This window comes from Cucumis melo, chromosome 10 (genome assembly GCF_025177605.1).
Source record: "Cucumis melo cultivar AY chromosome 10, USDA_Cmelo_AY_1.0, whole genome shotgun sequence".
NCBI classification, from domain to species: domain Eukaryota; kingdom Viridiplantae; phylum Streptophyta; class Magnoliopsida; order Cucurbitales; family Cucurbitaceae; genus Cucumis; species Cucumis melo.
Window position 1 is genome coordinate 20155332 of NC_066866.1, and position 8813 is coordinate 20164144.

The following is an 8813-nucleotide window of genomic DNA, read 5'->3' on the forward strand; positions in this document are numbered from 1 at the left end:
TTCACGTGGAACCTCGCCGCATCGTCTCGCTAAGGACTAGCAGCCGACGATCAACTAACCACCACCGTGGTCGAATGACAGCTAGAAGCCACGTCTTCGACCTGGAAAGCCGAGCCTGAGCCGCCCTCGCCTTCGACCCGGAACTCGACCCGCACGTCCGCGTTTTCTTCACCACGGGAAGCCGATCCGACTTGCGCCCTTCTTCGTGAGCCGATCGCGAGCCGCGCCAGTGCCTACACAGTATCTGAGTCGAATGCACGAGCTGCCTGCAGAGCCATCCAGCGCGCTCGAGCCGCTTGTCTTAGCCGTTTTCTACTTTCTAGCTGAGCCGCCTAGCCGCTTCGCCTGTTTTTGAGCCGCCAGCCTGCTTCGGTCCTTTTCACCTAGTTTAGTAAGTTGATTGGGTTTTAGAATACCCAACTAAACATTTAAAATTTGTTGGATCTCAAATAATTTAATTTTGGGGTTAAAATTAAATTATTTCTCTTAAGGAACATCTAGGACCAATTGATCTTGGAGCGTGGGACTTCTCCAGTTAAAGGCTCAAGGTTGCAACCTCGACCTAAGGTAAGTTACTTCATTGGAATGTCTGGAGTCCTTGGTCGATTGGTGATTAAGTTATGAAAAATTGTGTTTTTAACTAGTAGGACTTCGCTGCTGGGAAAGCGTGACCTTGCGGTTAAGACTTGTCGAGCAAATCTCCAGGTAAGAGATTCTACTACTAGTCCTACGAGTAGAATTAAGAGATCGCATACATTCTTAGTTATGCACATTGATGACTAGACTGCATAACGGTATGGAAAATAATGAGGATATGATTTGACCTGATGATATGACATGACATGATGATATGATTTGACATGATGATGTGATTTGATATGATGACATGATGTGACATGATGACGTGATGATGCTATGTTACGTGTATGTTATGGTTAGGGTGCATGTTAGCTTACTCTATTAGAGTCGTACCTGCATGGGTGTCCTTCGGGATCACCACCTATTTAGGACTGCGTAGTCCGATGGGACTGCCAATCTGACATTGATATAGAAATGATTCGAGTGATTCAACGGGATCCTCGCAACCCGATTGTCTTAGTGTTTCCTCCGGGTACATTACAAACCAGTTTGTCCCAGGTGTTTCTTTGGGTCATCGAAGACCAGATTTTATTCCTACGGGATCACATGTTGCACGTGTTTGGGAACGTGCCAGTTCTTGGGTACCATTTTCAGGACTCTAATAAGAAGTTAACAGGCACCTAGCGGGACTAGTAGTGGGTCCCTTACTGAGTATTTTATACTCACTCTTTCCATTTCATTTTTCAAGCAGGGGCAGAGGTAAGGGCAAGGGCAAGCTGGCGAGCGACCAGAAGTGACCGTGGCGAGCCATAGGGATCTCTTGTTTCCGCTTTATATCTGAGTTCAGACCTTAAATGTTTGCATTTTAGTTATTCCTTATTTGTTATTTTATTTCTTTAAAATTAGATAGGGTCCGAGTGAGGATTTTACCTTTAAACATATCGCAAATTACTTTTGATTAGGCTTTTAAATAATTTAAATTTTTGAGGTTTTGTTTCATTTTATCCAAACTTTATAAATTTTATTTGTCTCTTAAAATTAGTAATGGTTTCGACTTAGTATAAGGAGTTGGGTCGTTACAAAAGTAATTCCCAATTCAACCCGGATCAATGACCAAGGGTTTCTATCCTCTTCGTGTGATGCTTGAAGACCTTCCAAGCTTTGGTTAACTACCGACTGAAGAACTTCAAAGATAAGAGTGGATCGAAGAGAAAGAAGAAAGCAATAAATGTTAGATGGAAAAGTTTTATTCCTTGCATAGTTTTGCCCTAGAAAGATGTAGTTGATAACAAGTTTAAAGTTTGAAGTCTCCATGCAAGAACCAAAGTGAAAGAACTCATTTTGTTCTAAGTTTACCTTTTTCTCTAAGCATGCATTCACATCGCCCCGCTCTAGGTTGTTCTAAGTTTTGCTCAAAGTAGGATTTTAAGGTTGAATTTTTTTAACGATTGTTTGGCCCTAAAGTAGTTTCTTCTATGTTTTTTTCTCTCCTATCTCTTCTCAATCTTTGTTCTATTAATCCTATGTCTTCAAAGGTTTCTATATTATTCTATGTTATTTAGAGAAAAAGACATGCATCCAAAAGCAAGAAGAGTAAAGATAATGCATATACTATAAGCAAGAAAAGGAAAAGACAGCATACAAAATAATTTCCCAATTCAACCGGATCAATAACAAAGGTCTGCTATCCTCTTCGTGTGATGCTTGACGACCATCCAAGGTTTAGTTAACTACCGAAGGAGGACCTTCCAAGTTAGGATTGGATGGAAAAGAAAAACGAAAGCAATAAATGTTAGATAAAAAAGTTTTGTCCCTTGCATATTTTTGCTGTAGAAAGATGTAGTTGATAACATGTTTAAAGTTTGAAGCCTCAATGCAATAATCAAATTCAAAGAAATCATTTTGTTCTATGTTTACATTTTGCTCTAAGCTTGTATTTGCATTTCCCTAAACTAGGTTGTTCGAAGTTTATCTCAAAGTGGGGTTTTAAGGTTGGATCTTCTTGAGGATTGTTTGGCCCTAAAGTAGTTTCTTCAAAGTTTCTTTCTCTCCTCTCTCTTCTTAATCTTTGTTTTATTAATCCTATGTCTTCAAAGGCTTCTATGTTATTCTATGTTATTTAAAGGAGAAGACATGCAGCAAAGAGCAAGAAGAGTAAAGATCATGCACATACTATACACAAGAACAAGAAAAGAGAGCATGCAAAGTAGTTTCCCAATTCAACCCGGATCAATGACCAAGGGTTTCTTTCCACTTTGTGTGACACTTAAGGACTTTCCATGTTTTGGTTAACTATCGATGGAGGACCTTCCTAGCTAGGAGTGGATGGAAAAGATAGAGGAAAGCAAGAAATGTTAGATGGAAAAGATTTATTCCTAGCATATTTATGCCTTAGAAAGATGTAGTTATTAACAAGCTCAAAGTTTGAAGCCTCAATGCAATAATCAAAGTCAAAGAAATCATTTTGTTATAAGCTTACATTTTGCTCTAAGCTTGCATTTGGATTGCCTCGTTCTAGGTCGTTCTAAGTCTTCCTCAATGTGGGGTTTTAAAGTTGGATCTTGTAGATGAACATCCATATACTATGAGCAAGAAGGGGAAAATAGAGCATGCAAAGTAATTTCTCAATTCAATCCGGATCAATGACCAAGGTTTTTTTCCACTTCATGTGACACTTAAAGACTTTCCAAGTTTTGGTTAACTATCGATGGAGGACCTTCCCAGCTAGGAGTGGACGAAAAAGATAGAGGAAAGCAAGAAATGTTAGATGGAAAGTTTTATTCCTAGCATATTTATGCCTTAGAAAGATGTAGTTGATAACAAGCTTAAAGTTTGAAGCCTCAATGCAAAAATCAAAGTCAAAGAAATCATTTTGTTGTAAGCTTACCTTTTGCTCTAAGCTTGCATTTGCATCCCCTCATTCTAGGATGTTTTATGTTTTGCTCAAAGTAGGGTTTTAAGTTTGGATCTTCTTGAGGATTGTCTGGCCTTAATGTAGTTTCTTCTAAGTTTCTTTCTCTCCACTCTCTTCTTAATCTTTGTTATATTAATCTTATGTTTTCAAAGGTTTCTATGTTATGCTATGTTATTTAAAGGCGAAGACATGGATCAAAAAGCAAGAAGAGTAAAGATCAAGCATATACTATAAGTAATTTCCCAAAGGACATGCAATCACAAACTCGAGCTTCGTGCTCAAAGGTTGGGCAATCATGCTTTTCTAAGCTAAAAAGCAAAGTAAACATTGTATATATTTAAGAATAGAGCATTTAAAAGTTTCTAAATGTGGGCACTTTTAGTAGAATGAAAATTTTCCAATGGACACAGAACATGCAAGGCTACAGCCCCACCCCCACTTAAAAATTTGTTTTGTCCTCAAAACACTCTAATCAATATTTTAAGAATGGAAAGGAAAGAGAAGAGACACAAAAAGTTTATTTGAAGGAAAAAAGTTTATTTGAAAGTAAAGAAGTGCTTTCAAAGTGTTTTTGCATAATAGCAGAGAAGAACAACTTTCAATTTAGGACTACAGTATCAAATTTGAGGTCTCTTGAATTTAGATGTCTGCAAGAAGGCTGCAAATGGTATGTAAGAGCATCTCGTTATAAGAAGAGTGATTTGTGGATGCTACGAAAATACACTTCTGACCAAGATTGTTCATTAAGTACTGCGCAAAGTTTTCACATCTAAGCTTCTTCAACAGTAATCGGAAATTGTGTGATAGATGATTTTATGTTCATGTCTAGTGATCGTTCCATTACTAGAGAGATTGTGCATAAGGTCCATACAAATCTTGGAGTTAATATAAGTTACCAAAAAGCTTGGAGGGCAAAAGAACATATGGTAAAGATATTACATGGTGACACAGTTGAATCGTATGCATTGATTCCAAGATTCTTTGATAAATTGGTTGAATCTAACCCAGGTATGATCAGGTTTTTTTATATAAACGATCGTTTAAAATTGTTTAGATATTAAACAATCGTTTATAAATGATATTAGATATTAGTGTTGTATATGTAAACGATCACTTAATATTGTTTAAATATTAAACGATATTAAATGATCGCTTAAAGAATATAAACGATCGCTTAGCTAATATAAGCGATTGCTTAACTAATCTAAATCGCTTGTTTTTGCTGATAGAAATGTGTTTTTAATTATTATAGGTACATGCACTGTTTTAGAAATGGATGATAGTTGTCATTTCAAGTTTTGTTTTATGGCTTTTGGTCCTTCAATTGAGGGGTGGAAATATTGTAGACCTATTATTTCTGTTGATGGGACATTTTTGAAGTGTAAGTTTGGTGGTATCCTATTAAGAGCTTCATCATAAGATGGTAACAATCAAATCTTCCCTCTTGCTTTTGCCATTGTAGATTTTGAAAATGTTGCATCATGGACATGGTTTTTTGAGAAGATACGAAGTAGTTTTTCAGAGCGGGCTAATTTATTCATTGTTTCTGATAGGCATCTTAGCATCCCCAAAGGAGTTTTAAGAGTTTTTCCTGATGTTGAGTATTGTGTGTGCACAAAACATCTTTTAAGCAACTTGAAACTCCATTTTAAGGGTCCACTACTTGATAAGTATTTCTTTAGCTGTGCTTATGCCTACACTGTTGAAGAATTTGAGTACCATATGAGATGCATGAAGTCTGTTTGTTCAAATATTAGAGATTATCTTAGTAGTGTTGGTTTTGAGAAGTGGTCTCGAGCATATTCACATAGACGAAGGTATAGAATGATGACATCAAATTGTGTAGAAAGTGTAAATTTTGTGTTTAAAGATATTAGAGAACTACCTGTGGCAACGATCCTTTGTTCAATTAGGGATGTATTGCAGAAGTGGTTTTATGAATGAAGTAAAGTTGCTTCTACAATGAAGAGTCACTTGACTTATTGGGCTGAGAACATTCTACGTTTAGAACATGAAAAGTCCAGGAGATTATTGGTAAGATTTTTTATTTTTTATTTTATCTTGAATAGTTGGAGATATATTGCTATTTTTGTCTATCCAATATAGATTGAAATCTATTTCTTCTTATGTTATTAATTGTCTTTATTTGTGTTATGTATTAGGTTGATCCAATAAGTACAACTGAATACCAAGTAATGGATGTAAATCAACAGTTTATTGTGAAGTTAAACGTGGGATGTTGTAGTTGCCGAGTATGGGACGTTGAAGAAATTCCTTGTGCACATGCTCTTGCTGTTTTATGAATGCTTAATTTAGATACCTATTCTTATGTATCTGAGTTTTATTATAGAGAAACACTATCAGCAACATACAATGGTTGTATTCAACCTGTTGGATCTCATTTTGATTGGAGAGTTGTAGATTCTATCATGAAAATATTACCTCCAGTCTTTAAACGGCAGGCTGGAAGACCAAGAAAACAAATAATTCCATCTGTTGGGGAATTTAGTAGTTCAACTAGATGTTCCAATTGTAATCGTAAAGGACATAATAGTAGGACCTGTAAGCAAGGCAAGGTTTGAACGGCTAATGAAATTCGTACCATTTTTCTTTGATTATTATGTATACATGTTTGATATTAAATTTGATGTAGAGTTGATATCGCTTAGACATTAGATATATAAACGGTCGCTTAATATCTTTTATTTTTTTAAGAAGATCGTTTAGACTTTCCTAAACGATCGCTTAACGATATATGCACGATCTTTTACATTAGTGTGATACACATAAACGATCGCTTAATATTCTTCACCTGTACGTTAGGAAATCGCTTAATATTCTTTTAGATATTAGTGTGGTTTATATAAATGATCGCTTAATATTTTTTTAGACTTTACTAAACGATCGCCTAATATCTTTTATTTTTATTAAGTTTATTGTTTAGACTTTACTAAAGTATCGCTTAACGATATATGCACAATGAGTATTTCTATACACGAATATTTTTATATTTTTATACAATTGTTTTGTGATATGTATCTAAATGAATATAAACATTAACTCAAAAGTAAAAGAAGCAAATATATTTTTATTTAGCAAAAGTATTTATTTGCCCAAAGTTCCAGTACATACTGTTGTCTAAAAGGTTTCATGTTTTTCACAGTTAGACAATCATGATCAGCATGTGTTAGAAGGCATTCAATAAATTTACAATAGAAAATTCCACAATCTAATGAACGTCCTCTCTATAATGTTTTAGTAGATCTGAGTACTGGCTAAGGGCCATATTTCAACTTTTTTGAATGGAGGTCCACTCCAATTGCAATTGCGAGTGAGGCGATGCATCGTGCAGGCATTTGAAGAGCTTGATCAACAAGTTTCTGCTCAACATAATCTGGCATCAAGTTGAACACATAAATCTTGCATTTCCTCATATTAGCTGCATTAGTCAACCAGTGTTCTTTTATGTTGATGCAGCCAATCACGTAGTTGACATTTCCCCACCTTGGCTTTTCTTGGAAATCACCAACAACTATGTTGAACTAGTATTCCAAATCTTTTTCTGCCCATAGATTTAAGTGTGTTGTTGTGTCTTTCCAATCGGCTTTCTTATTGTCTGTTGTCAGCAAATAGGTATCAAAAAGACGTTGCCAAACTATGCAGTGTGGCTTATTGATTCCAGTCTTGAAGAACAAGTAAAAAAATTTAGTCAGAATATAATTATGTAGTTTAACTTATATACAAAAAAAATTAAAGAATAATAACTTACTATAAACGCGGAATCTATTGCTTTAAAAGTATACTTGCAAAGTTTGTTGATATACAACATTTTTTTTTGTAAGTGGGATAATAGCAAATCCATGGCCTACAAAGAAAATTAAACAATTGTTTAGTTAATGAAAGAAGAGTATAAGCGATCATTTAGAAAATACAAGTGATTGTTTACCTACTAAGCGATCGTTTAATATATATAAACGATCGTTTAGTGAATAGAAGCGATCGTTTAGAAAATACGAGTGATCATTTACAACATCTTTTTCTTAATAAGCGATCGTGTAATATATATTAACAATCTTTTGGTTAGATAAAGTATGTTGTACTCGATCGTGCATTTTTATATATAAAATGAAATTTGGAAAGAGTACTTACATCTTCTAGTATCCATGTTGTTTCTTCAAGCTTTTGAATAAATTTTTCTTTCTGGTTGTAGAGACTACTGGTCTTTCTTCATATGTTGTTTTTCTTGATCTTTTCCATTCCAAGTATTTGTTCCACAACTTTTCATCTACTTGCCACATGGGATTATATGTATCTTCATTTTTTTTCACATCTGGTACAGGTCTTGTCGGTTTTGATATGACCTCAGTAGATGTTGTGGGTGAATTAACTTGTTGATCTTGATCAGAGACGTTTATATTTGCTTTTTTACATAACTTTCTTCTCGTCTTTGGTCTTTTCTGATCTTCATTTGTTTTTTATAATGCACAATGTTGTTAAGTAAGTAAAAAAATAAAAAACAATAATAATTGATGCAAAGTACTTCACTGTTCTTTTATACCCATACCGTTACTGGTTCATTTTCAACGAAAGTAACTGCTTCATTACTTTTTTGAATCTCAACCTGTTGTTTTGTTGTTTCCTGTAATGTATGATATTAGACAAGTAAGAAACTATTAATTTAAATGACTACACATTTTGTTGTGTATACATGCCAATTGAGATTCTATTTTTTCAGTTAAGGTAGATTGCTGCACATTTCCAACTGTTTGATCCTCAGTTACTTGTTCATTTTCTTCTTCTTTTTCTATCTCAGCCAAAGTAACTTGTTGATCATTTTTTTTGTATTTCCTACAATGCATAATATTAGATAATAAACAAACTCTCTTAATTGAAAGGACTACACAGTTGTTGTGTATACATACCAGTTGAGATTCTATTTTTTCAGTTGAGGTAGATTGTTGCACATTTCCAACTGTTTGATCCTCAGTTACTTGTTCATTTTCTTTTTCTTTTTCTATCTTAGCCAAAGTAACTGGTTTATTATTTTTTTTTGTATTTCCTACAATGCATAATATTAGATAAGAAACAAACTCTTAATTTAAAGGACTACATAGTTGTTGTGTATACATACCAGTTGAGATTCTTCATGTACAATTGAAATTGATGGTGACACCTGATGAGTTTCTACAGTTTGATTCAATGGAGCCATTGCAGGTTGGTTGAGAGTACTACTTGATAACGGTAGTATCTCACAAAGTGGAAGAGGTTGGCTCACAAGTGGAAGGGTAGTAATCATTTTTGGGAGGTCTTTTTCCTTCTG

The 8813-nt window shown here is 34.7% G+C and overlaps 1 long non-coding RNA gene across 1 annotated transcript; it reads left to right on the forward strand.

Moving 5' to 3' along the window:
* The first annotated feature begins 529 nt into the window (after nt 1-529).
* On the forward strand, nt 530-1511 carry LOC127151269 (uncharacterized). The gene is made up of 3 exons (XR_007824114.1): nt 530-567; nt 648-705; nt 1331-1511. It is a non-coding gene; the product is annotated as an uncharacterized LOC127151269 (long non-coding RNA).
* Nucleotides 1512-8813: the final 7302 nt, after the last annotated feature.